At 42.9% G+C, this 27,916-nt stretch overlaps 1 protein-coding gene and 3 non-coding genes across 4 annotated transcripts in view; 3 read left to right on the top strand and 1 right to left on the bottom strand.

Annotated features, from left to right (window-relative positions):
• The window catches only part of LOC103210983, a 652,718-nt gene that overhangs the window by 502,702 nt on the left and 122,100 nt on the right, over nucleotides 1-27,916 (bottom strand). The gene's annotated exons all lie outside the window — the stretch shown is intronic.
• TRNAK-UUU lies at nucleotides 248-320 on the top strand. The gene has a single exon. It is a non-coding gene; the product is annotated as a tRNA-Lys (tRNA).
• Nucleotides 12,677-12,748, top strand: TRNAM-CAU. The gene has a single exon. It is a non-coding gene; the product is annotated as a tRNA-Met (tRNA).
• On the top strand, nucleotides 25,449-25,521 carry TRNAV-AAC. Its single transcript has one exon. It is a non-coding gene; the product is annotated as a tRNA-Val (tRNA).

Here is a 27,916-nt window from a genome sequence, read left to right as displayed (position 1 = left end):
CCCCTCCTTGGGTTTCCGAGGCAGTATCACTACGGAAGTAGATTGCCCAACCTTCCTTCCGAGGAGTGGCTGGTATAGACCTGCAAAAAACACCAACAAGCAAACGGCTGGGTGAATTGACTACGCGGAAGGTAAACTTCGGGTCAGTTGCCTTTCCTGAAGGCAAGAATAAAATCCACAATACCATTGAGCAGTTGGCCTACTCATTGATCCTATTTCTAGGTATGAAAGTCAGCTTCACACAAGGGCCTGGGTAGCTCAGTTGGTAGAGCATCAGACTTTTAATCTGAGGGTCCAGGGTTCAAGTCCCTGTCCAGGCGACTGGTTATTTTTGTCTTCGAATAAATTTATATTTTCTTTCCTTCTGCTTCAAGGCGGAAAATTACGTTAATGTTTGACGACATTTAGCTGTCGTCTGTGAGAAAACACCAAGGAGTCAGGTACCTTGCTCAGATTTGCCTTTCTACTCCAAGCGGAACATGACTATAGCAGTGTTAGTCAGACTTTCTGTAAATTAGGGAATAATTGCACTGTTAGCCAGCTGCATTTTAGGTGAAATAGCGCACATTACAAATGATTTACAACTCATGTGTAATCAGTTCGAAAGAATTAGGGCCTGATCAAGAAAAAGATGACTATGAGATATTGTTGCACAACAAACTATTTATTGGGGTCGACGCATTGAAGCACGTAGAGGGCCGACCCCACGGTAGGAGGTCTGCCAGAGGCAAGATGAAGAGGGAGCCACCGAAGAAGAAGGCGACTTGAAAACCCCTGGGGAAGAGGAGAAAGGGCTTACGAGCTTACGCATCCCTCCTGGAGCAAGGTAGGGAGTCTCGGTCAGAGAGTTCCCAAGGCGGCGGCACCTCAGGATCTTTATAAGATTTTATATTAGGTAGCGTAGTGCCTACGGCACTTGACTGCTAACCAGAAGGCTGGCGGTTCAAACCCACCAGCCACTTCTCGGAAGGAAGGTTTGGCGACCTACTTTCTTAGTGATACCGCCTCGGAAATCCAAGGAGGGGTCGCTATGGGTCGAATCGACTCGGCGGGAGTGAGTTTGGTTTTGGAAGGCTAACAGAGTTCAAACATAGTTTCACAGGGCAGGTAAAGTAGGCAGGCTCTAAGGGGCTGAAAATCTGCTTATCTGGGCCTTTTAAAAAACAACTGAATATGTACAAATTTGGGTTGGGGGAGGGAGGCCTTTTGGGGATAACAGCTTCAACTTGCAATGAGAGATAAATAACCTGGGACCAATAAACGGGGGTCATTTTTGACTCATTTATGTAGTACTATGGAAGATGAGAGTGCTTCCCTCTGGAGTGCTATACAAACAACCCCCCTACACACACACAAATAGTGTTATTGAGTAAAATATCAATGGTGTCAAAACCAAGACATTGAAATCTTCAGTTCTTTACTTTCACAACTGATATACTTGGACAGACACAGGAAATTCCTCTACCAGATCATGGTGAAGTCACACTACAACGACAAGCACAAAAGGTAACAAATTATGTGAGGAACAATGTAATATGGTCTTGAGGTGAAATATTCAACCTACCCAGAAGTACTGGCACACATTACCATTCATTTCTGTCATTTTTGTCAATTGGGTGTTGATAGTGCTGCTGATGTTCAGTGGATTGTATTTTTCCTTAAAATATATATTCTTCCCCTCTCCCTTTCTGTCAAAGGATTGTACTTCCCATTCCATTCGCAGATAACAGGATGGCCTACATAGACAATCTTAAGGAACCTACAAAAAACAATGAAACAAATTCCTAGAACTAGTATGTGTGTTCAGCAAGGCTGCAGAGTACATGATCAAAATATTAAAATCAATTGTATTTCGATATATTAGCATGGAGAATATGGACATTGAAACTAAAATACAATACCATTTGCAATCACTAAAAAAAGAGAAGTATTTAGATGTAAATCTACCCAAATAGGTTCATGCTGAAAACTACAAAACAAATAAAAGAAATAAAAGAAGATCTAAATAAATGGAGAGATATTCCATGTTTATTGATTGGAAGACTTAGAGATGTCAATCTCTTCAAAATGATTTGCAAATATAACACAATTCCTATCAAACTCCAGGCAAGATTTTTTTTTGTAGATGTAAATAAGATTATAAAATATATATGGAAAGGCAAATTAACTAGAATAGCTAAAACTATTCTGAAAAACAAAACAAAGCAAACAAGAAGAATCACTCTACCCAATTTCAAAACTTTTATTATACAGAAATTAGGGGCCAGTAAGTTTATATTAATGGGGGAGGAATATCTCAGAAAAGTAGAGTGAGGATGGTTGTACAACTTGAAGAATGTAATTAATAACTCTGAATTGTACATGTAGAAACTGTTGGATTGATGTATGTTTTGCTGTGTGTCTGCTCAACAAAATAAATACAAATGATTAAAAATATGTATTATACAACTGATCATTGAAACTGTGCATTATTAGCTGAGGGACAGACACATAAATCAATAGAATAGAATGGAGAACTCAGAAATCACCACACATGAGCTGATTTTTTACAAATATGCAAAAACATTTCAATGGAGGGCTAATAGTTTGGTTTTTAAAATGGTATTGAAGCAATTGGACATCCATGTTGCTGTTGTTAGGTGTCATCAAGTAACCTCCAACACATAGCAACCCCATGAACAACAGAACAAATCACAGCCCCATTCCTGCAATAGCCTCACAATTGTTGCTGTGCTTCAGTCCATCGTTCCAGCCACTGTATCAATCCATCTCTCACTGAGGGTCTTCCTCTGCCTCACTGACCTTCCACTTTGATGTCCTTCTCAAGGGACTGATGTCTCCTGATAACGTGACCAACACAGGAGAGACAAAGCTTCACCATCCTTGCTCATATGTAGCTTGCTATCTGTACTTTTTCCAAGACAGATCTGTTTATTCTTCTGGCAACCCACGGTATAGTCAATATTCTTTGACAACATCATAATTCAAAGGCCTCAATTCTTCTTGGGTCTTTCTTATTCACTATTCAGCTTTCACATGCATATGAGGCAACTGAAAATATCATGGTTTGGGTCAAGTGCACCTTAGTCTTCAAAGCAACATATTGTTTCTCTAATATTTTAAAGGTATCTTTTGCAGCAAATTTCCCCAATGCAACATGTCATTTGATTTCTTGACTCCTGCTCCCATGGGCATTGATTGTGGCTCCAAGTAAAATAAAATCCTTGACAATTTCAATCTTTTCTGTGTTTATCATGATATCACTTATTGGTCCAGTTGTAAGGATTTTCTTTTTTTTTTTTATGTTGAAGTGTAATCCATATTGAAGGATTTTTGATCTTCATCAATTATTTCAAATCCTCTTCATTTTCAGCAAGCAAGGTTGTGATATTATCTGTATATTACAGGTTGTTAACGAGTCTTCCTCCAATCCTGGTGCCATGTTTTTTCTTTGTATGCAGCAGATTCTCAGATTATTTGCTCAGCATACAGATGGAATAAGTATGGTGAGAGGATACAATCTTGATGCACACTCTTCCTGATTTTAAACATGCAGTATCTCCTCATTCTATCTCCATGATTGCTTTTTGGTGTATGTGCAGGTTCCTCATGAGCACACTTAAGTGTTCTGGAATTCCCATTCTTCACAATGTTATCCATAACTTGTTATGATCTACACAGTTGAATGCCTTTGCATAATCAATAAAACACAAGTAAACATCTTTCTGGTATTCTCTGCTTTCAGCCAAGGTCCATCTGACATCAGCAATGATATCCCTTGTTCTACATCCTCTTCTGAATCCAGCTTGACTTTCTGGCAGTTCCTTGTCTATATACTGCTGCATTTTAAAATATATATATATTTTCAGCAAAATTTTACTTGTGTAGGATATTAATAATACTGTTCAATAATTTCTACATTCTATTGGATCACCTTTCTTTGGAATGGTCACAAATATGGATCTCTTCCAGTTTATTGGCTAGGTAGTTGTCTTCCGAATTTCTAAGCATAGATGAGTGAGCACTTTCAGGCTTGCATCCATTTGTTGAAACATTTCAATGGGTATTCTGTCAATTTCTGGAGTATTGTTTTTCACCAATACCTTCAGTGCAGCTTGGACTTCTCCCTTCAACATCACTGATTCTTGATCATATGCTACCTCCTGATTCCTTTTGGTACAGTGCCTGAGTACTCCTTCCATCTCCTTTTGATGCTTCTTGTATCATTCACTGTTTTGCTCACAGAATTCTTCAATATTGCAAGTTGAGGCTTGAATTTTTTCCTCAGTTCTTTCGGTTTGAGAAATACCAAGAATGTCCATACCTTTTGGCTTCTGACTCCAGACTTTTGCAAAGACCTGCACATCCATAGCCAAATAAATAAACAACCCCAATCTAAACCTCACACTTTATACAAAAATTAACTCAAAATGGGTCATAGATTTAAAGAAAACTATAAAACTTCTGAAAAAAAAAACACATTAAAAATTCTTTGGGACCTAGTACTTGGAGAAGAGTTCTTAAACATGACCCCCCCCCAAAAAAAAAAAACACAATCCATAAAAGAAAAACATTGATTAATTAGACCTGATCAAAATTTAAAAAATAAAAAAATAGCTTTTGCTCTGCAAAGTAATCTGTTAAGAGGATAAAAAAACAAGCTACAGATTGGAGAAAATATTTTCAAACCACATATCTGACAAAGGACTCAAATGTATAAAAAAAACTCTCAAAATTAAAGATTATAAAAACAAGCAATCCAATTAGAAAATTGGCAAAAGACATGAAGATACATTTCACTAAAGAGGACATACAAATGGTAAACAAACACATAAAAGATATTCAACATCATTAGCCATTTAAAAAAATACAAATTAAGACTACTATGAGAAAGCACTACACACTTATTAAACTAAAAAACAAACAAAAAAACCACTGTCATCCAATCAATTCCGACTCATAGAGACCCCCATTGGGTTTCTAAGATGATAAAACTTCATGAGAGTAGATTGCCTAATCTTCCTTCTGCAGAATGATGGGTGGGTTTGAACCTCCAACTTTCTCTGGTTAGCAGTCAAATGCCTTAGGCACTGAGCCACCAGATCTCCTTATACACCTATTTGAAGAATTAAAATAAGACAAAGGCTGAAAAAGATTCAGGTAAACTGGATTTCATACACTGCTGATATGATCTAAAATGGTATAGCTACTCTGGAAAACAATTTGGCCATTTCTTAAGAAATGTAAACATACACATATCATACAATTCAGCAATTCCAGAAAAAATGATAATTTATGTCCACACAAAATCTGTACATTATTGTTCATAGTAGCTTTATTTGTAATTGTCCAACACTAGAAAAAATAAAAATGTTCCTCAATAGGTTAACATTAAACAAACTGCAGAATATCTATACCATGGAGTATTTCTCAGCAATGAAAAATGAATGTAGTATTTATACATGCAATGATTTAGAGGGATCTCAAGGGTATTGTGCTGAGAGAAAAAAAAAACTGTCAGTATCAAAAGGTCACATAATGTATGATTCATACACTATTATATATATACATATATATATAATAAGATATATACGTATCTTTCTCAAAATGACAAAATTATAAAGAGAGAAAATATGTTAGGAGTTGGGGATGGTGGGGAGCTGGGGTGGTTGTGACTATAAAGAACTAGCACTAGAAAGATCTTTGTGGTGATGGAATAATTCTACATCATGAGCAGTAGTGGTTATATAAATTTACATATGGGATAAAAATGACAGAACTATAGAACTGTACACACACATTATACCACTGTCAAATTCCTAGTTTCAATATTGTGCTATAATTATGTAAGATGTACATGATACCTCTCTGCACTATCTTTGCAACTTGTGAATCTATAATTATTTCAAAATAAATTTTATTTTATTTTTGCAGTGTTTCCTCCCCTCCCTTCTCACCCCTGGTAACCAACAAAGAACGTTTCCTTCCATATGTGTGGTAGTTAAGTTTGTGTGTCAAGTTGGCTGGGCCTGGTTGAGTGGCTGGGCAGCTGGATGTAGTTATTCTCCATGGTAAGACTGGTAATTATCTCCATGGTGGAATCTATTGGAGCAGCTGAGCAGCTGCTTTGGGTATGTGGTCTGCTTTCTGTATATAAGAAACAGTTTTGGAAATGGTCTCTAGCTGATGGCACACTTGAACTCTGCATGTAGCCATGTCGTTGTTCAGCAGCCTGCCATGCTCTGTTGAGCCTGGGACTTTGAATGGACTTGAATCAATGGCCTGCCATGTGGTTTGGTAACATTGGGCCTGTGCCATTTTATTTGTCAACCTTGGGCTTGTTAGCCTCAGCAGCCAGTAGCTGCCTGAGTGAAGAGATGCCTCTAGGTCCAGTGGGCCAGGAGCAAAAGGCAGAGCTGAAGCCCAAGGTTAAGGGGCTTTCACACAGCCCCTAAAGCCTGGCACTTTGAACTTGTACTTCTAGCCTCCAAATTATAAGAGAATAAACTCCTGTTAGTTCAAGCCATCCCATTTATGGTATATTCTTGTCAGAGTGGCACTAGGTAACCAAAACAATATGAAAATAAAATTTTAAAATATATACATACATTCCATCTCCTTCTCTGCCAAAGTATTATACTTGGTCATGTGACTTGACTTGAATAATGAAATGTGAGTGGAAATAACCAGTGCGTCAAATCAGAAAAGCCTTAAGAACCAATATATGGAGGAAAAACAGAAGTTCATTTTAATTGAATCACTTATTCATAGATGTTGTTGTTGTTATGTGCTGTCGAGTCAGACCTGACTCATAGCGACCCCTCCTTGGGTTTCTGAGGCAGTATCATGATGGAAGTAGATTGCCCCATCTTCCTTCCAAGGAGTGGCTGTGAGCTTGAACCACCAGCCTTCTGGTTAGCAGTCAAGTGCCTTAGGCACTATGATCCCAGAGCTCCCTATTCATAGATAGATGAGTTCTATATATTGGACTGCTGTTGTACAACCCCCCACTCAGGGGTGAGCCTGAAAAACAGTGGTGAAAAGAAATCTTCCCAGTGGGATTTAGATGGTTCATTTGATCACCCACTTTAGGTGTAGAGAGAAATGTAGGTATGGCTGTACATAGAATCCTAGGCAGTGGGGAATGGTTGAGTAGATGATCAGAGATCTGAAAAGAGCAAGATTAGAAGAATGGAGACAAAGATATTGAATAAACACATGTGGATTGACTTATTGGAATAACCACACTATTGAGAATCTCACTATTATATATTAATATCTATCAGATACAGATCTACTTCAGAATAAAAGAAAAAAAAAAACCCAAACTCACTGCCATTAAGTTGTTTCTGACTCATAGTGACCCTCAGTGGTTTCTCGAGGCTGTAAATCTTTACAGAAGTATCACTCATCAGGTAGACAGACCAACTTATCCAGTAGATGTTGGCCAGCCTCTCCCTACAAGCCCAGTCATCCAAGGGCTTGCACAATGGACCTATAAAGCCCTTGTGGAGGAGATGAAGGCCATGCATGAGCTCAATAGCATGCGTTCTCTCTCAAGGCTACTACTGCTGTTGAATATCTGAATTGTCAGCTACACAGATCAATAAACCAAAATACCAAACTCACTGCCATTAAGTCAATTCCATCAGCCCCCACTGGGTTTCCAAGGCTATAAATCTTTAAAAGGAGGTGTGGGAGGTAAGTAGTTGGTGGGTTTCAACCACCAGCCTTTTGGTTAGCAACCAAATGCCTTAACCACTACATCACAAGAGCCCCTTACAACTACTACACCACCAGAGCGCTTTGCATAGATCAATAAACCAAACAAACCAAACTCACTGTCATGGAGTCAGATCTGACTCACAGTGACTCCTCCTTGGGTTTCCAAGGCAATAGCACTACGGAAGTAGATTGCCCAATCTTCCTTCCGAGGAGTGGCTGGTGGGTTTGAACCACCAGCCTTCTGGTTAGCAGTAAAATGCCTTAGGCACTATGCTACCAGAGCTCCTACATAGATCAACATTGACCTCTAAATAAGGTGTTATACTTTGAGATCAATGAGCCCCTTGGTGGCAAGTTGATTACGCTGGACTTCTACCCTAAAAAGATAGCAATTTTTTTCTGACTGAGATTGACATGTATTGCAGGTATGTATTTAACTTTACTGTCTGCAGTGCCTTGGCCAGTACCATTATCACGGTCTAATTATACAAAGTGCTATGCCACGTGGTATTTCTTTATACCAAGGGATCTACGTTATGACAGAGAAGTGACAATGGGTCTGTGACCAGTAAGATGTACCAATCCTATTGCATATTACAATAACCAGATGATGTTAGCTTAATAGAACATTGAATGGCTTTTCAAAAATGCAGCTGAAGGACTAGTTTGAAGATTTTACCTGGCAGAGTTGAGGTGCTTTCCTTCAAGAAGTGAAACCTTGAACATTATATGTTTCTGTTTATGTTACAGGTAGACTATATGTGTCTCAAGACAGAAAGGTGGAAGTGAGAGTGACCCCTTTCACCATCACTTACAATAACCCATTGTCTTTCCCATCTGCACAACTTTAGGTTTGGTGAACCTTGAGGTCTTTGTTCCTAGAGAGGGAGTGTTTCCATGAGGAAATAGACTAAGAGTTCCACCGAATCTAAAGCTACTGTGGAGCCTTAATTTTAGGATTATTATACTGATAAACCAGGCAAGTAAAAGAGTTTCTTTACTGGCAAAGGCAACTGAATCTAATTTTCAAAAAGAGGTAGAATTTTTAGTATGAATGGAGGCAAGGAGAAGACTGCCTGGAACACAGGCATCTACTGGTGCATTTCCTGGTGTTTCTGTGGCCAGTTTTAACCATCACTGGGCAGTTCCAACCACTGTGGCCTGAAGAAGACACAGTAATGAGGGGCATTGCCCCACAAGGCAAGCAATTTATGGCAATAAAACTAGAGAATAGTAGTGAGAAAGATTTAAATTTGGTGGTAGAAGAGGACTAGGATAGATATCAAGTACAGTATTGAGACCATCTGTGGCAGTGGGGACTACAGTTCTCCCACCTCCCCAGAAACTGCAGTCAGCTACCATCCTGAAAAAATAGTGGAGTGATCTTAATGGGAATTGTGAATGAATCTGAGTGGTGCAAAGAGTGAACTGCAACAGAGGCTGTCAGTGCACTGCCCACAGATGGTTGGAGCTATTAACCATTTTCATGCATAGCTTCCCAAAGTTCTTTCTCTACCAGCTGCCAACTCCTGAATCTTTGTCAGAAAACTGCCTTGGACTGCCAGGACCCATTTGCTTGCATACGTGGAGAGCAAGAAGTCCCTGTTGTTGTTGTTGTTGTTAGGTGCTGTCGAGTCATCTTCAACTCATAGAGACCCTATGCACAGCAGAACGAAACACTTCCCACTCCTGTGCCAGCCTCACCATCTTTGCTATGCCTGAGCCCATCACTGCAGCCAGTGTCTATCCACCTCATTGAGGGCCTTCCCCTTCTTTGTTAACCCTCCACTGTACCAAGCATGATATCCTTCTCCAGGGAATGGTCCCTTCTGACAACATGACCAAAGTAGGTGAGACGAAGTCTGGCCATTCTCACTTCCAAGGAGCATTCTGACTGCACTTCCTCCAGGACAGATTTGTTAGATCTTTGAGCAGACCATGGTACTCTTAGCATTCTTCTCCAACAATACAACTCAAAAACATCAATTCTTAGAGTTGAATAAAGCACACATACTCCTAAATTTGGTTTCTTTATGGCTTTTATTTTTCAAGCAGATATATATGTGAAAGCAGCTACAAATAATTTTTATATGTTAAATAATATGGTCATAAAAATTGAATTGAGGATCAACACACCTGCATTTAATCTTTAGAAATTAATGTAATGCTTCTGAGGATCAATTTCATAATTAGTATAATGGACTTTGCCAATCTGACACCCTATCCCACAGGATTATGTCTCAAATTAATAATGTGTGGGAAAGTGCTTTGTAAACTAAAACACATTCTATAAAATGTAGAGATGGTCACTAATTCCTTCTAGCATCCAGAATCACAAAAATACAAGAGATAATTCTTTTGAGAAAATACATTTAGTAATAGGAGAAATGAAAGTCTTGATTAAGACCAAGTATATTCATTGATAATGAGCTCTGGTGATGCAGTGCCTGCATTTGACTGCTAACCATCTGCTTCGTGGAAGGAAGTAATCTACTTCCCTAAAGATTTACTGCCTTGGAAACCCAATGGGGGTCGCTATGAGTTGGAATTGACTCAATGGCAGTTTTTTTTTTTTTTTTTTTAATATCCATTGTTGTATCTTTGGCAGGTAATTAAAATGTTTATGCTTACACTTCTTTTTCTGTACAGTAAAAGAGGTTGAATTAGATAGTTTTCAAAAAAGATTGAGTTCTGAAATTTCTATAAAGACCAATTAAAGTGTGTGTGTGTGTGTGTGTGTGTGTGTGTGTGTTTAAGGCATGAAAAAGCTTAGCTTCATGTTGAAAATAGTTCTATCCAGATTGGAAAGAGGAAAAGTGGTCCCCACTAATACCTGACCTGCTCTGGGGATAACTGAATGTTCAGGATGTCCTTCCAGCTCTTTTATCATTAACAAAGGCCAGTTTGCATGTGGTGATAATTTTGCCATTATCTCCATCCCATGAAAACTATGTTTTATAACCAATAAGTGGATAATGTCAAATTTACTAATTTATTGATGATGATTCTGTGATTGGACTTTGTGCTTCTTCTAAATGGAGCTACTTCCAAACAGATACTGCCTCGGATTCTCAAGGAGGAGTCAATATGAGTCAGAATCGACTGGATGGCACTGAGTTTGAGTTTTTGGTATTCTCAAATTACACTCCCATTCTTCTCACTAGAATAGGAAGTTAATTGCTTCCCTTAGCTGTAAATGATAAATATCGATATTGTGGAAACATCTGGATTTCCACTTCTTTGTACAGTGAAAGAGGTTTCCCAAAGCAATAGAATTTTCAACAGCAATTCTACAAAGATTGGAAAGTACTCCTCCCCGTCTCTATGAATCTCCCTCAGGTACTCAAGGTCATCTCTAGTTCTGAGTCCCTGTGATTTACTGATGACGACGTGATTGAATTTGAGGCTCATCTCGATCCTATTTATGTTCTTTCTATTCTACCTTACACCTAATTATGAAACTAAATTTTCCTTAGTTATAAAAACAAAACCAAACGTACATGTATGTAGCATATTATTATTGAGAAGAGTTGGGTTGGTTGATAGCTAGTTTGGTTGTGGAAATATAAACATCCAGGAATCCAATTTAGGCTAAAAAGAGAGGTGTGATTTTTCAGGCCTGACACAGGTAAAAGACTTTGCCTGGAAGGCTTCAAGGGGGGAGTTCAGAGTTGCCTGTGGTCTGACTCTTTGTCTCTGGGCTCCCCCTCCATTCAAGGGTAGGAAAACATATCTGTATCCAAGGTCATCCATGTCCTAGTTTTGGCTTGAGGAAATCTTCGCTGAACAGAAGTTTTATCCCACCTGGGCCGCTTTAAAAAGAACGAAATTAAAAGCTGTTTCAAGTAAGAGCCCTAGGCACTACGCCACCAGAACTCACTCCCCTTTGTTAGAACAGGAAGTCTGAAGCGGACATAAGGTGACCAGCGAGGTTTCTGCTCATTCTGTCTCCGCAAGAGAGCGCGCATTCCGAGAAGCCAACCAGCTCTCCCCGCCTGTGCACCGCACCTTGAGCAGAGCCTCATCTGTGCTCGCCAGCAGCCATTCTCCGGAAAGGTTGTGTATATCGTCTGGAACCCGACAAGGGTCCTACGCTCTGTGAGCAGCTACGCTCGCCTTTCTACTGAGACAGAAAATACTGCAGAGACAGCGCCTTACGTTTTATTGTGGATAGGAAAACGGGATAAATTGGAGGTGGGTGGGAAGCAGCCGTGTGACTCAATGAAGACACGTATGCTCATCATCTAAAATCTTACATTTCATCCAAAAGATTTACTTCCAGGTGGGCCCCGAGTACCATCATCAGAGAGGCAGCTGCAGGCAGGACCCCTGGTGCTCAGAGACTTCCTAAAAATCCTGATCCCTGATACAAGCCACGGAAGTGTTTAGTAGTTTGCTAGTTTTTCTTTCTTTTCTCGTTTTTGTCAAAACAGACCCAAACGAGAATCCAATCGAAATCGTTGCAGTTATGTAATAATTTGAGCTATAAATACGGTTTATACTCTATTCTATGAGGCACCGTCCTTTTGAAAATCTTACGCCTTGGCAAACAAATAAAAAGCATGTCTTTCACCCAAATGATGTTTTGAAATTTTTTGGCAGAAACAATTAAGATGGTTAATACAATTCTTTTCCGATGGCGGCGGATTCGGCTGGAGGGGTGACCACCGAGGATTTTGCTCAGCGCGCTCCTCCCGGGCTCGCTTTTAGCAACAAGCGGCTCCTGCAAGAAAGGCTTTTCGAGCTCGGACACTCTTTCGCAAGTTGGGAAAGCACAAGCCTGAAGGGTGTGTGGTGGGGCCATTTGTTCAGAAAGAGGATCTCGAAGAAGACTGAGGAAAAGGGGGGTGGGACCACAGGCAGAAAGAAACCGAGATAAATGCACGGAAATATCACAGCGAAACTGATCTTTGTCATTGAATAGAAGTACCTCAGAGGGAGCCCTTCAGCCAGCAGAGTGGCGCAGCGGAAGCGTGCTGGGCCCATAACCCAGAGGTCGATGGATCGAAACCATCCTCTGCTAAGACTTATCCACCTACTTTTTGGTTCCCTCTTGCTAAACTACATTCAAATGAGGCTACGCGAACTAAAACTATATCAAATCCTAAAACCTTTATCTATATTTAATCTTTCCTAAAGTCCACCTACATGAGGATGTACTTGCTTTAGAGATAGATTCTTTTTGAACGTTGAAGCAATAGAATCTTCAACAGTGATTCTACAAAGATTGGAAAGTACTCCTCCCCAGTCTCCAAAAAGTGTGCAATTATTCCGCTAGATAAATCGAACTCGCTTTTCCTATTCATCTGACGGACACATGGCCCTGCGTTGACAAAATCCTTTCCTCTAGGTGTCCAACAAAGGACAATCGCAAATATTGAGTCAGAGACGCCTCCTTCCATTGACCCAATGGCAATGGGTTTGGGTTTAGCTTTTTTAATCTTTACAAAAACAGACTGCTGTAACTTTCTCCCCTGAGGGGCTGGTGGGCTTGAAACACAAATATTTGTGGTTAGCAACCAAGCGCTTAACCACTGAGCCACTGGGGCTCCTATTCAGTGACTTCAGTCCTTCTTAATTTAGAGAGTGCCAAAATATAAGCCACTTTTGCCCCCATAAGCAGGAGCTCTCAAAGCAAAGACAGCTGGATGTTACCGTACTCTGCTTCTGTGTTCTTAGATTTTAAACATAAGTCTCTTAGATTTTTAAAATATGTCTCTTAGGTTTCTTAAATGTTTTATTATTTTTATTTTATAAAATGAACTTGAAAAAATAATTTATAATTTACTTTAAGAAAAGTGCAAATCATGTGGGTAGAAATCAACATACTTGAGAAATCAACATACTATGGTTGTTCTGGTAGCGTAGTGCCTAAGGCACTTGACTGCTAACCAGAAGGCTAGCGGTTCAAACCCACCAGCCACTCCTCGGTCGGAAGGTTGGAAGATCTACTTCCGTAGTGATACCGCCTCGGAAACCCAAGGAGGGGTCGCTATGAATCGGGTCCAACTCCGCGACCGTGAGTTGGTCTGTTTTCAGGGACCAATTAATTGTCAGTACTTAATTGCCAAAGAGAAGGTGACAAGGTTACTATAACTTGCAGAGATGCATGGTATTGGCTAGTTGATCACGGTCTCCCTATAAGAGAAATATATAGGCAGTCCACTAAAGTCTTACTAAAAGTTCTAGGTCAAGTGAACCAAGGTCTAATTTGAAACACTAAAGCAGAATCACAGCCCCAATTCACAGACTTGAAAGTCAGTTGACAGACACAGTGTCCATTGAATAAAGGACAGGCCAAGTTCCTTAGAGAGGGAAACCAGCAACACTGCCAAAAATTTATATTACTAATTTTTACCAGCCTTCCCCAAAGGGTACAGCCTTTTACTAGAGTGATTGTGCACTGGGGAAAAGGATAATCAGACATTTTGGGGATTATAGGATACTGTCTCTGAACTGGTACTAAATTGAGGAGACCCAAAATGTCTCTATGGTTCCTCAGTTGGAGTAAGGGCTTGTGGAAGTCAGATGATTAATGAGTTTTACCTCAGGTCCATCTCACAGTGGGCTCAGTAGGACCCAGAATGCATCCTATGGTAATTTCCTTAGTTTGAAATACATAATTAGAATAGATACACTCAGGAATCAGTAGAATCCTCACATTGGATGTAGGTAAGAAAGACTGAGGGGAAGCCACTAGAACTGCCTCTACCTAAAAAAAATAGCAGTACACACTCCTGAGGGAATTGCAGAGATTGGTATTACCATCAAGGAGTTGAAAAATAGAAGGATAGTGCTTCCCACCATATTCCTATTCAATTTGTCTATTTGGCCTGTGCAGAAAACATAAGGATCTTAAAGAATGACAGTGGATTATCATAAACTTAACCTGGTGGTAATACCTATTGCAATTGCTGCTCCATATGTAGTTTCATTGCTTGAGTAAATGAACATATACCCATGATACCTGGTATACAGTTATTAATCTAATAATTTTTTTTTTCTGGCAATACCTGTTGGTAAAGACCTCTAGGAGAAGTTTGTTTACAGCTGACATGGCCAGCAATACACCTCCATTGTCCTACACCAGGGGTATATCAAGTCTCAAGCCCTGTGTCATAATTTGGTCTGTCGTTTCAGTTCACCCAAAAGTACTTTGGGAGGAAGGCCTGGAGACCTACTTCCAAAAGATCTGCCATTGAAAATCCTATGAAGCACAGTTTACTCTCTCACACATGGGGTTGCCATGAGTTGGAATTGGCTCCAATACAGTTTTGTTGTTGTTGTTAGCTAACCCTCACTTATCTTAAAAATTACACATAACTAAACTTGTTTGGGCCATCTCATGTTATACACTCTTTTCACTGCCTGTGTCAACAACTTCAAGTACAATATTTATTTATGATCAGTGTAAGGAAATGGAGAAGAGAGATTCGGGGATGGTTACCACCAATAATTTCAGTGAAAGGTTATGAAAATTCAAATTACATCTGGCTACTATGAAAGATTACTCTCAGTTGTATAATGCCAAACCAGAGTCTCAAGTTCTGTGGAACCTAGGAAGGGAATGGCTAAGAAGATTTCTCACTTACTAAAGGCAGATCGTAAATGAATCAACAGATAAAAACCTGCTGTGCCCAGAACCACTCTGTATTAGCTATCAAAATGTTGTGTACATCCTTTGTTTTAGTAATCATATTTTCAGAAATTTATGTTATTCATTATTCAGCTTTCACATGTGTATGAGGTGATTGAAAATACCATGGCTTTGGTGCACCTTAGTTTTCAACGTGACATCTTTGCTTCTCAACATTTTAAAGAGGTCTTTTGCAGCAGATTTTCCCAGTGCAATATGATACCTGATTTTTTGACTGCTGTTTCCATGGGTATTGACTATAGATCCAAGTAAAATGAAATCCCTGAAAACTTCAATCTTTTCACTGTTTATTATGATGTTGCTTTTTGGTCCAGTTATGTAGATTTTTGTTTACTTTATGCCAAGGTATAACCCATACTGAAGATTGTAGTCTATGATCTTCATCAGTAAGTGCTTCAAGTCTTCTTCACTTTCAGCAAGCAAGGTTGTGTCACCTACATATTGCAAGTTGTTGATGGTTCTTCCTTCAATCCTGATGCCTATGTTCTTCTTCACATACTCCAGTTTGAATTAATCCCTACTTGCAACAAATTCTTCATCACAATGCCTTTTTCTTGTTACATGTGCAGCTTTTAAATCATTGAAAAGGCTCTGACCCTTTTCTTTCACTCAAGTGAGGCTACATAAGAACTATATGCACCTGTTGCGACTTACCTACAAATTTGACTTGAAGACACAGTTAAGAACAAATCTTGATAGTACCCCAGAGACTGCTTGTATCTCAAGAAATTGAACTCAAGATACACCCTACACTAATCTTGCCTCATTAACATAACAAAGACAGGCCATTCCCAAATAGGCTTATAACCACAGCATAGAGATTAAAATTTACAGCATATATTTTGAGGGAACACAATTCAGTCTGTAATAGTGTACAAAACACAAAATGTCATAAAAATAAAGCCATCACAGCCCACAAGAGAGTGTAGTTTGTTTACTTAAGGAGGACTGAAGTTTCCCTGCCAGGAAAGGTCCATGGAGACCACTAAGCCTATGTACTCACATCAACAGTCCTTCCTCTGTATGAAGGCATTTTGGCCAATAAATACCATTCCAAACTCCCGGGTTTTCTTTTTGGTCCAATTCCTCCACTACAAATTTTCAATCCTTCAGGAAAAAGAGAGGGAAGAGGGAGGGAGGAAGGAAGAAAGAAAGGTTATTCGCATTTTTACTTTCTCATGAGAAGCCTCCCAAGGACTCACCCATGCCCTGTACTCAGGGACCTGCCACCTGTGCTCTGCCCTTGATGGCTGGATCACCTGCCTAGCCTACCCTCTGATACTGATCTAGAAGTTCAGTCTCAAGTTCCGTCTCTGTGCTGAGACCCCATTCTGGCTGTGGATGTCTCTGAAACTGAATTTCTGCTGCTAAGTTCTTCCCACCCTTAACACTGCTTCCTGGGGTGTGAGCAGGGAACTTTTGGGTTACCTTTCCTGGAGGCACCGTTACACTCACAGACTGGGGTGCCATGGTGCTGACTTTTCAGTTTCTTTATGTGTGTGTGTGTGTGTGTGTGTGTGTGTGTGTGTGTGTGTAGGGCTTCTGTTGCCCAGTGTGGTGTGGGTTAGAGTCTGGACAGTTTGGAAGCCATAACCCCTTGGGGAAGCCATTGTCAAAGTCATATTTGGAATCACCTAGGTCCCTGGTGAAAGCTGGACAATGAATAAGGAAGACCGAAGAACTGATGCCTTTGAATTGTGGTGTTGGCAAAGAATATTGAAAATACCATGGACTGCCAGAAGAATGAACAAATCTGTCCTGGAACAAGTGCAGCCAGAATGCTCCCTAAAGAAGAGAATGGCCAGACTTCCGTCTCTTATACTTTGGTCATATTGTCAGAAGGAACCGGCCCTAGAGAAAGATACCATACTTGGTAGAGGGTCAGCCAAAAGGGGCAAGACTCTTAGCAAGATGGATTGACACAGTGGGTGCAAGCTTGGGCTCAAACATAGCGAGGATTGTGAGGATGGTGCAGGACCGGGCAGTGTTTCTCTGTTGCACATGGGGTCGCTTTGAATCAGAACCGACTTCCCTTGGGAGGTGCTCTGGTGATGCAGTGGTTAAAGTATTTGGCCGCTGATCAGGTCAGCGCTTCAAACCCTCCAGCCACTCCGCGGGAGAAGAATGTGGCAGTCGGCTTCTGTGAAGATTTGCAGCCTTGGACGCCCTCTGGGGCAGTTCTACTCTGTCCCATTGGGTCACTATGAGTCAATATCGAGTCGATGACAGTGGGGAGTCCCCTGGACGCCCCGCAGAGGCTGAGAGCAGTAGCAGACCAAACGAGAAACCTCGATCCCCTCCTTCGTTTTCAGAAATCACAGCCTCTCACGTTTTCTATGTTAAATCTTGTATTTTTTACCCGAATGTGTTATTTCTATAAACCGATGACACAGACTTTGTTGGTCCCGGGCCTCGAGAGCCCATAGATTCGAAGTCGAGTCAGTGCCACTGGCACCTGCAACCCCGAACCGCCCTCACCACCGCGAACCAGCTGCAAGCAGAGGGATGCCTCACTTATCAATGAGTTCTTCGAATACCAGCACCTATTTCTGATAGAAAATGGAATACATTTATATTGTTAACATTTAAACACAAAGGAAATACCTGAACTAAGTTTAACTGTTTTACAGTTACATTCTCAATGAAGACAATAAAATTACCATAAAAAAGCAAATTATTTTTTCTCTAAATGTTCCTAAAAATTAGAAAATAGATCATTTGCAAAAGGGGAGAGGGAAGACGTCTAACTTGGATACAAGTGTTATACACCAACCAAATAATCCATTTTCATAATAAATATTATAAGGTGTAATTGAGTTTGTGCTTAACTATTTAAAACTGTTGTCAACTAGGGCGATAACATTCCGGAAATTTAAAAAACAAGTAATTTTTAAAGACTGCTAATACAACTTCTTCTTATAACAATAACAGGATGCATTGAATGTGACTTTATTTATTTATTTAAAGACTATTTAAAAGTCATCGGAGAAGGCCCCATTTTCGAAAGCCGACCCAGATGTTTCACATTTTTGCTCTCCTTGGGGCCCTCAGTCCCCTCTGGGCTGAGTGGAGACCGTGGAGTGGAGATTGAGAGGCAGCTTGAGCTCGGGACTGAGGCGACTGCCTGCGGAGGGCGCCATTCTGGATGGGTAGACCTGCTAGCCGGTCCTCGGTTCAGCGCCTCCAACTTTCCTGCGCTTCTCAAGTGCAAATAACCGGAGGGCTACCAGATTCGGCCTCTGGGGGGCGCTGCTGGGACCAGGACGGGGCTGCAGCGGCGGAGACTGGCATCTACTCGCTGCCCTAACAGCACCAGAAAGGAGAAACGCGGGGATCCCCAACCAGCAAAGCTCGTCTCCAGTCCCCCAGCACCCCGGCGCCGGGAATGCGGGTCTGGGCTTCGTGGATCCACTGTCCGGGTCGCTAGTCCTGCACCCCCACGAGGGCCGCTTCCAATTCATTCAGGGCCGCGGATCGAGCTTGCTACCCGGACTCTGAGGCTGATCCTCTGAGCTGACTGATCCTCGCCAAAGCCCTGAGTCGGGCCTCCAAGACCAAAGGTAGCCGGAACCTGAATTCAGCCCTTCGCAACTCGGTGCACTCGGGCTACACAGTCCCGGACAGATGCGGCGGAGCCGAGGCCAAGGGCGCGGCGTTACCTCTGGGCGGCTCTCCCCGCGCTGCGCGCTGCAACTGGCAGCGGAGAAAGCAGAGGCTCGACTTCCGCCTCAAAGTAGCAGCGCGCCCTGCGCAGCCTGTCAATGGCCCTCATGTCCCCTGTTCCCGCCTGAAGGGTGCCCAGCGCTCCAAGACTTTCGCGCTTTACTCTTGGTTGGATCCCAACTGTCACCCCAACAATGCGCGTTTCGCCTCCGGCGACAGACGTCTGAAGCCTCCCAAGCCGAAACCCTACGCCGAGTCACCTGTCCCGCTTCATCTCTCCACTGCGCAGTTACTTGGGCAAGCCGGGATCCCCGCGGGCATCTCCCGCCCAGATGCGCAGAGATCTGCCTGAGAGACAGACCTGTGAACCGCCGACCCGCTCAGCATCTTCACCGAGTCCCCTCACCCAACAAGTCCACCGTCCCACTTCGCCTTCTTTCCAAGGCACAGACCTGAGAGGAGGCAGCCAAACACGAGTCCAGCCAAATCCCAGAGCGCGGATGGTCAAGGAGGCTTGGAGGCGCTTTCCCATTAAGTGGTCCCAGAATTCCATCATAGGGCCTCTACCCTCAGACTGGTGGGAAAGTTACTCCAAGCGGAATATTTGATCTCTTAGGCACCCTCGACCTGTGCAGAGCCGCGTGACAATCAAGATGGCTCCTCCTGAATGGAAAAAAGGTTCCTACCCACTTCCCCAGAGCAAGTAATGGATTCCGCAGGGCCCCCACCTCTGAGGAATTCTCAGATCCGTGTGCAAAGGAGATAGTGCTGGGGGCCTTCAGAGAGTGCAAGAAAGGGAGAGGGAAGTTGGGATAATCAATATTCTCTGACTCGGAAGGAAGATGGGGCAATCTACTTCCGTAGTGATACTGCCTCGGAAACCCAAGGAGGGGTCGCTATGAGTCATGACTATGAGTCGGGTCTGATTCCACGGCACACAACAACAACAACAACAACTGGACATTAAGAGAAGAAGCCCAGAGCCCAGACTGTCTGTAGGCCACTAATGAAAAATGAAGTCTTCCTTTTCTTTGTGCTCAGACCCTGACCCTCTGAAGAGAAGGTCCTGTTCCTGGAGCTCAGATCACAGCTTGCATAAGAGACCCAGTTGCTCCTCATGAGCTCTTGGAGCAGCGAATACACAGTGGGCTCCCCAGCTCTTAAAGAAGTACCATTATGAACCCTTTTTTAAAATAATATAATTATAATGTAGGTGCAAATTTACAAAGCAGATTTGTTTCCATTATGAGCTCTTACAGCTCTTCTAGAGAGCTCTCCCAGCCACAGAGACGTCCCAGTCATCAGAGTGGCCTGTAAAACAGAAAGAAAAACATCGTGGCTCTCATTTTCCAGCCCCACTGGTATCAAACAAGGAGGCTCCAGGAGCGTCTTGCAGTTCTGGGCAGCAAAGTTAGAAGATTCCACCTCCCCAGCTTGGTTATTCAGTCCTCACTTAGGACCTGGCCTTGGACAAGAAAGCTGGGCTTCGATGGAGCAAAAAGTTCAGAGAGAATAAGACGAAGACCACTGTGGACTCAATCACTGAGGCTTGGCCTGATACTCTGTCTTTTGTGTCTCTCTCACTCTGCCTTCTGCAGGGAAGACTCCAACTCAAGACACAAAGCCTCAGCTGGAAAGCTTAAAGAAAATGCAAAAATCTCCAAGTCCATTGACCTTCTCACAGCCTACCAGAGAGGCAACCTTGTGGCTCATTTGTCTGTGAAGACCCCGCCTGCTGGCCCCCACTGGGTCCTCACAGCCAGAATCTCTTCCAGACACCCCTTCAGACTCAAAGCCCACAGCTATTTGCATCCTGCTCAACGCTGCTTCTCCCACATCACTGATCACTGACACCAACAAGCCACCGCTGACCTCTCAGGCTGACAGATTTGCCATGCCCTCAGACCCACCAACCATGACTCTTGCAACACTCACCAGACCAATTACTTTTTTTTCCAGTTCCCTGTCTTCCCACATCTGCGTCTACTGCTGTAACTTCTGCTTCCCTTGTGTTGAAACCCATTTTCGGGCCCTGAGGGCTGGTGGTTCAAACCCACCAGCAACTCCTCCAAAGGAAGATGGGGCAATCTACTTCCGTAGTGATACTGCCTCAAAAACCCAAGGAGGGGTCGCTATGAGTTGGGTCTGACTCAGGGGCTCATAACAACAAAACAACAATATCCCAATCATGAGATTGAAGGTTCCTTATTTTCCAGAATATCAATCACAACTGCAGCACCTTCCAGTGCCTCACTTTCCATAGCACCAGGCATCTTAACTTCCACCTTCAAGCCTCCCTTTGGCAGTATAGGCTCAACTATGCCCATGACGTCTCTTTTACCCTCCAAGCCGACCTGTCCTTCAGCTACTCCTGCTTCTACTTAATCTCTTCCATGGTCTAGTCAAGGCCACCTTGGTAGTCATGTTCACTCCCCCACCCAGCACACCCATGGACTCTGCTTCCAACCTGCCTTTGGGTTTTGGTGTAGCAAGTGTTATCATCACTATTAGCAACACTTACTCTCTTCCTTCCACTTGCCATATTTTCCTTCTTGAGACTGCCTCTACCTTCAAGTCCAGTTTCTCCTCAGCCACAGTCTTCATTTCATCCCCAAAATAGTGTCCAGTCATTCCTACTGTACACACAGTTACTATCTTTAACCAGGTTCTTCCCAGTCCTGTCCAGATATGCTCTAACAGTGTTGTTATTTGCTGTTGAGTCGGACCCAACTCATAGCGACCCCTCCTTGGGTTTCCAAGGCAGTATCACTATGGAAGTAGATTGCCCCATCTTTCTCTGAGGAGTGGCTGGTGGGTTTGAACCGCCAGCCTTCTGGTTAGCAGTCAAGTGCCTTAGCCACTATGCTACCAGAGCTCCCCCTCTAACAGTAGCACTGCCAAATTTAGGGGAATGGAGAGCCCTCTTTCAAGTTCAACCCTAGCAACCACAAACCAGCCTGCATTGGCATCCAGCAGCTCCGCCCCAACCCCAGCATCCACAATTCTCTCTATGTCAAGCTCAAGACCACCTTTCCCACTTTCCCTGGGGGCCACTCCTCAGTCTGCATTTGGGGCTAGAGATGGGCAGAAGCAAGAGATCCCCCAGCCAGCCCTTGTCTCAAGCTTTAGTGCCTGTTTCCTTTGGGGAAATTCAGCAGTAGCACCTCTAAGCCCAATCCCAATTCCAACTGGACCAGTCTTTGGCAGTACCACTCTATCCACCTTTTAGGGCTCAGCACCCTCATCCTCCACCTTTCACACCCCTGCCGGCATCTGACCAGCCTTTACTAGCACTATAGCAGGTTTTCCTTTTGCTCAGACTACTACATCAGGCTTTGGAGTTGCCACCAAGACCCACCAGAGTGGGGCTTCTGAGAGTGTTTGGCAGCACAGCCTCATGCCCTTTTATCTTTGGGGGACTAGTGACTCCTATGGATTGTGGGGAATCTAGGGTTAGCATGGCTGCTCCAGACATGAATTCCACCTCTAGATCACTCAGCATTGGAGCAATGCCATGTGGTACAACCAGCAGCATTACCCCCTTTGGAAAACTGGAACCAGAACACCCAGGGGAGGGCCAGCACTTCTACAGCAAAGACTATGTTTGGAGGACTCACCATGGCCCCCTTTGCTCACAGTACTTCTGTCCCTGGGCCAGTTGAGGCAGTCTTGGCTTTAGAAGCCCTCTCCACCTTCCCAGGGATCTGTTGGGAGAGGATTTTTTTTTTTTTAAAGATCATCAGCCCCTTCATTTTCCATTGGTGCAAAATAAAAAATCCCAATGAAATGGGAGTAAGGGCATTCTCAAAGACATTGTGCCACAAGAAATAGCCTGTGTTTCCTGTCACTCTGACCCTGATTTGGACTTCAGTATTGCTGTGAAGAGCCTCAATCTCCTCAATCTTTTCAAACATCTAAAAAAACATAGCCCAGGTTTAAAGTTGGAGCTTTAGATGTTCACCCTATGGATCCTTGAAGATCTCCACCAAAGCATCTATTGGAGATAACAGCAGGAGGGTAGGTGGAACCAAACCTGTTGAACTTGAACAGAACCTTGCCTTCCCCACCCTGACCACTCCTCTCTGTGTGAAATGTGACTCACTCAAGGCACTGATGCTCTGCCCTGCTGTGGAGTCCGATCCGACTCATAGCAACCCCTCCTTGGGTTTCCGAGGCGGTATCACTGCGGAAGTAGATTGCCCAACCTTCCTTCCGAGGAGTGGCTGGTGGGTTTAAACTGCCAGCCTTCTGGTTAGCAGTCAAATGCCTTAGACACTATGCCACCAGAGCTCCTAGTCAAGGCACTACTTCATACCTTTTCCCTGGGAACAGCCACAGCAGGAAGGCAGCAAGTAATGCCCAAGTCTTCTCGCATCTTTAGGAGGAGGAATGGGTTCTCCATAAATCTTAGTCTTTTATCTAGCTTGAAGAAGTGGATCCCCTTCTCTGGTCTCCTAGAGATTCCGAGTCTTCATTTCTTGCTGCTTTGTTCTCAATGGGTTCTTGGAGATGTTTTGATGTAATTTGACCTTGAATCCAGTTTTTGTTTAAGGATCAATGTTGCTTTTGCTGTACCACTTCTTCCTTGTTTAATCTTTTCCTAAGAGAGATGATGTTCCAGCTCTATCCTTCATCCTTCTTTCTGTAAATTTAGCCCCTAAAAGCTTGTGGAGTCAAGACTCACTCTGTCACCTCAGAGGTCACTGCTCATTCAAGTAAAGAAAGTTCTTGGTCTGTTTCCCTCCAGTGCTGAACAGGCAGTTTGGCCTTTCCTGCTTACCTCTTCCTTTGCCACCTTGCCCATTTGCCACTCTCTATATGTATATATGGGAGCTCTGGTAGGGTAGTGCCTAAAGGCACTTGACTGCTAACCAGAAGGCTGGCGGTTCAAGCCCACCAGCCACTCCTCGGAAGGAAGATGGGGCAATCTACTTCCGTAGTGATACTGCCTGGGAAATCCAAGAAGGGGTCGCTGTGAGTCGGGTCCAACTTGATGGCATATAACAACAACTTATGTACATATAGAAACATGTTCTGTTCACTTTGTCTGGTTGGGAGCTCTGGTAGCATAGTGGCTAAGACACTTGCCTGCTAACCAGACGGCTGGCGGTTCAAACCCACCAGCCACTCCTCGGAAGGAAGGTTGGGCAATCCTACTTCCGTAGTGATACTGCCTCGGAAACCCAAGGAGGGGTCGCTATGAGTCGGGGCTGACTCGACGGCACATAACAACAATGTGTATTTTGTGCTTTCAATTGAATTTGGAAGAGGAATGACTTGTAGGAGTGGGGCTATGTTGGTAGAACCAAATATAGCTGTGTAAAGGTTTCTGGAGCTATAGATGTTGATGCTTTAGAGTTCATGCTTTTGAGTTGTGGTGCTGGCAAAGAACACTGAACTAACAAATCTTTCTGGACAAAGTGCAGCCAGAATGCTCCTTGGAAGCAAGAATGGCCAGACTTCATCTCACATACTTTGGTCATGTTGTCAGAAGGAACCACTCCCTGGAGAAGTATACCATGCTTAGTGAAGTGGAGGGTGGTGAAAAAGGGGAATGCCCTCAATGAGATGGATTGACACAGTGGCTGCAACAATGGGCTCGGTGTAGCAAGGATTGTGAGGCTGGCACGGACCAGGCAGTGTTTTGTTCTGTTATATATAGGGTCACCATGAGTTGGAGCCCTCCCAACAGGACCTAACAACAACAACAACAATAACAAAGCTTTCTCTGGCCTGGATAGTTGGATAAAGCAAGCACCACCACTCACTGGCTCCAAGTGCTGATTAATGAACTTACAACAGTATTTTTACTTTAAGGAATGATGTCTCAGGAAGTAGAGTGTTAGGGGAGGAGAGGACAGGGTGATGTAACTTTACTTTGTCTCTCTACACACTAGGTCATGGTCCGTTAACTAGAAATGCTAAATTAGGATACCAAACCTTAAGTTTAATTTTTTCTTTTAATTCATATGGTCAGCTGGGCACAGTCCAATCTGGTCTCAGGAGCCTCCCTAGCCAAGCCTTGTGCTGGTAATAGTGTGGGTGGTCTCCAGTGTTGTCTGTTGGGGTTCTGGTCCCTCAAGAGTCAGGAAGAGAGGGGAAAATCAAAGCTATTTGAAGGAACAAAAAACGGCCATAGTATAAAGTCTAGGAGTTCCTTGAAATCGAATCCATAAGATGTCTGAGTTTATCCTGCCTAGCATTTTTGAAGGAATTTTGACCCTGGTTAAGAGTCACAGAATTTCTATATAATTTTTAATAAATATAAAGGGAGAGAAGCACACTGTGGGTAAAAATATACTGAAACAAAAATAGATTCAAAATGATTAGATTTGAAATGGCCAGGAAACTACCACTCCTTTTCCTGCCACACACACACACAAAAAGCTGCATACAGTCAGGGGTTTCCGTAGTGTAGTGGTTATCATGTTCGCCTAACACGCGAAAGGTCCCCGGTTCGAAAGCGGGCGGAAACAGCTTGCTTTTCTAGCCATAAAAATTCATCAAGAAACAATGTGCGCGTTTTTCTAAACGCAAAAATCTTCGTTCCCTAGGAGTTCCTGGCTTGAAAACAAAAGGTTGTCCGGTATATTCTCACAGGAACAGCCTGAAATTTGCGTCCTCATGGGCCCCCAAGTGCGCTGTCAGCCCAATTTTCCCCGGTGGGCTGTCTGTTATAGGAATTTTGGGAGCCACAAAGGCTTTCTAAGAAAAGGGACTCTGCCTAGAAACCAGTCGAATTATTATCTTTTAAATTAGATCCTTTTCTGGTTACTTGAATTTTAGTATCACTTAGTGATCAAATACAAGATTTGAACAGGCGCCAAACAAAAGACGTCCAGACGGGCAAATAAATAAACTGAGCCATACCTCAATTTAAAAAATAAATGATAAATGACAAACGCAAAACAAGGAACACGAAAAAGAAAAACAAAAAGCGACACTAGAAAGTGTTAGGAAAAGACGTCATCTATCTCTGGCAGGGGGCTCTGGTAGCATAGTGGCTAAGACACTTGCCTGCTAACCAGACGGCTGGCGGTTCAAATCCATCAGCCACTCCTCGGAAGGAAGGTTGGGCAATGTAATTTCTGTAATGATACTCCTTTGGAAACCCAAGGAGGGGTCGCTATGAGTCGGGTTTGACTCGACAGCACATAACAACAATATCTCTGGCAACCTTTATTTTTTTCCTTTGCCAGAAATATTTTCAAAATCCTTCCGTACAGGATTGGTCTGTGGAGGAGGTGATAGAATTGAACGGAGAATAAGAGAGACGAGTATGGAGTTTTGTGCCTCCGGGAACAGCACGGAGATCTATGTTCAGCAGAGACAACTGCTTCACCGAACTCTCCTTTGCTTTTCCTGCTGAATTCCCACTGCCCGGCTCCACCAATACTTCCAGGAACGTGGTCGGCCTTGACTGAGCTGCATCTCTGGGCTCAGGCTGGTTTGTCCAGCCGAGCGAGGCCTTTCCCGGAAGCCTGAGCCTCGCACCTAGGCCTGGAGCCCCGCCCACATCTCCAGCCGGCGCTGCCGCGGGTGGGGCGCCCCCGCTGCCAGGAGAGAGCAGCCGCTTCAGTGGAGGAGGGATGGAAATGGGTTTACTTGTGTGTTCGATTTGAGACACTACCAGCTCCCTAGTCCACATTCAGGGAAATCACTCTGTCATTGTATACATGGTGGCATCATAACTCCTAGTGCCTCTGCATCTGCAGGGCGCAGCCTTGAGGGCCCGTGGGAAGCAACATAGAATTAGAATTCCAGTTCGGGAGCCATGTTTACTAGACTCTCAACCAGGACTACCGCTCTTGTTCCTACTGAAATGAGAGGACTCACATGATCCGAGATTCACTGAGTTTCTAAAATTATTTGGAGAAAATTTAGTTGATTTCTCCTTACAGATCAAATCTCAGATTCTGTGTACTTTAAAAGAATAAAGGGACAAAAGACAGAAAGTGGTATTTTAAAACACTATCTCTTTTATCTCTCTTTTATCATATAACCCTTAGTATTATGACCTGAAATCTTCTCCATGACTGACTCTTAACTATGCCTTTGGCTTCATTTCATACCTCACTGCCCCTTTTTCAAAAAGCGCACTCCCCTATTTGCAATCATTCTGTCTTACTTACCATTTATTTGCATACCTAAGACTTCTTCTACCTTGAACACTCTTCTGTACCCATTTTTCATGTAGTTAACACCTTCCAACTTAAGCTCAACAATTTTAGGAGGTAGTACATGATCAAGTACCAACGGTATTAAAGGAGAAAGTCCAAGCTGCACTGAAGGAGTGGAGTTTTCCACTTGGTGGAAAACAAGGCTCCAGGACTTGTCAGAACACCCACTGAAGTATTTCAACAAACGTGCAATGCTGAAAGCAATCGTTTATTCTAAGGAATTTGGAAGACAGCTACCTGGCCAGTGGACTGGAAGAGGTTCATATCTGTGTCCATTCTAAAGAAAGGTGATCCAACAGAATGCAGAAATTATAGAACAATATCTTTCATATCACACACAGGTAAAATTTTGCTGAAAATAATTTAAAAACAGTTGTAGCAGTATACTGACACGATACTGCTAGAAATTCATGCCAGATTCCGAAGAGGGTGTGGAACATGGAATATCATTGCTGATGTCAGATGGGTCTTGGCTGAAAGCAAAGAATACCAGAAAGATGTTTGCCTGTGGACATCAAGCTCAATTGGCATAACATACTATACAAAACATTGTTTCACTTCCTACTTTGGTGAGTAGCAACTGGGAACTTAAAAGCTAGCAAGCTGCCATCTACATGCAACGATGGGTCTCTCCTTGTCCAGAGCAAAGAAGAATGAAGAAAACCAAAATTCATGGAAACAATTAGTCCTA

Source organism: Orycteropus afer, unplaced genomic scaffold (assembly GCF_000298275.1).
Source record: "Orycteropus afer afer isolate SDZICR_OR568_19922 unplaced genomic scaffold, OryAfe1.0 scaffold00684, whole genome shotgun sequence".
In the NCBI taxonomy this organism is placed as follows: domain Eukaryota; kingdom Metazoa; phylum Chordata; class Mammalia; order Tubulidentata; family Orycteropodidae; genus Orycteropus; species Orycteropus afer.
Note: the sequence above shows the minus strand (reverse complement) of the source record. Positions and strands in the feature narration are given on the sequence as shown.